The sequence below is a fragment of the Octodon degus genome, unplaced genomic scaffold (genome assembly GCF_000260255.1).
Source record: "Octodon degus isolate 3935 unplaced genomic scaffold, OctDeg1.0 scaffold00105, whole genome shotgun sequence".
In the NCBI taxonomy this organism is placed as follows: Eukaryota; Metazoa; Chordata; class Mammalia; order Rodentia; family Octodontidae; genus Octodon; species Octodon degus.
Window position 1 is genome coordinate 4,961,625 of NW_004524681.1, and position 509 is coordinate 4,962,133.

Below are 509 nucleotides of genomic sequence, written 5' to 3' on the forward strand. Positions count from 1 at the left end.
TTTTTTTTCTTTTTTTTTGGCAGAACCGGGGATTGAGCTCAGGCCCTTGCGCTTGCCAGGGAAGCACTTATTCCACTGAGCCATCTCCCCGGCCCCAAAAAGTATATAATTCTTAGGACTGGAGTCAAGAATAAAATGAACCAATTGGAACTATGTGTGAGGGAGGGGAAAGAATAGAAATGATCCAAGCTTGCAAATTCAGTTCCAATTAAAGAAGGCTGTTCGTAACAGATAATGTGGATAATTGTGAGATAAATGCATTATCACTTTACTTGGTCCCTGGAGACCCAAATAAGCTCACACACCCATTGCGAGATCATTCAGTCACAAGGGCCAGGGATATTTTTGAACCTGAGAATGAATAGTCAGAGGGAGGGGTGGGTGATGATGGTAAGACACTCGGGAATAATAAAATTTTAATTTTATATAAATGATATCATATTCTTTGGAAAGAAAAGCTCCTTTTTCTCTGGATTGAGGGCTTCAGTTGGTAAACTTGTTTTAGAGGC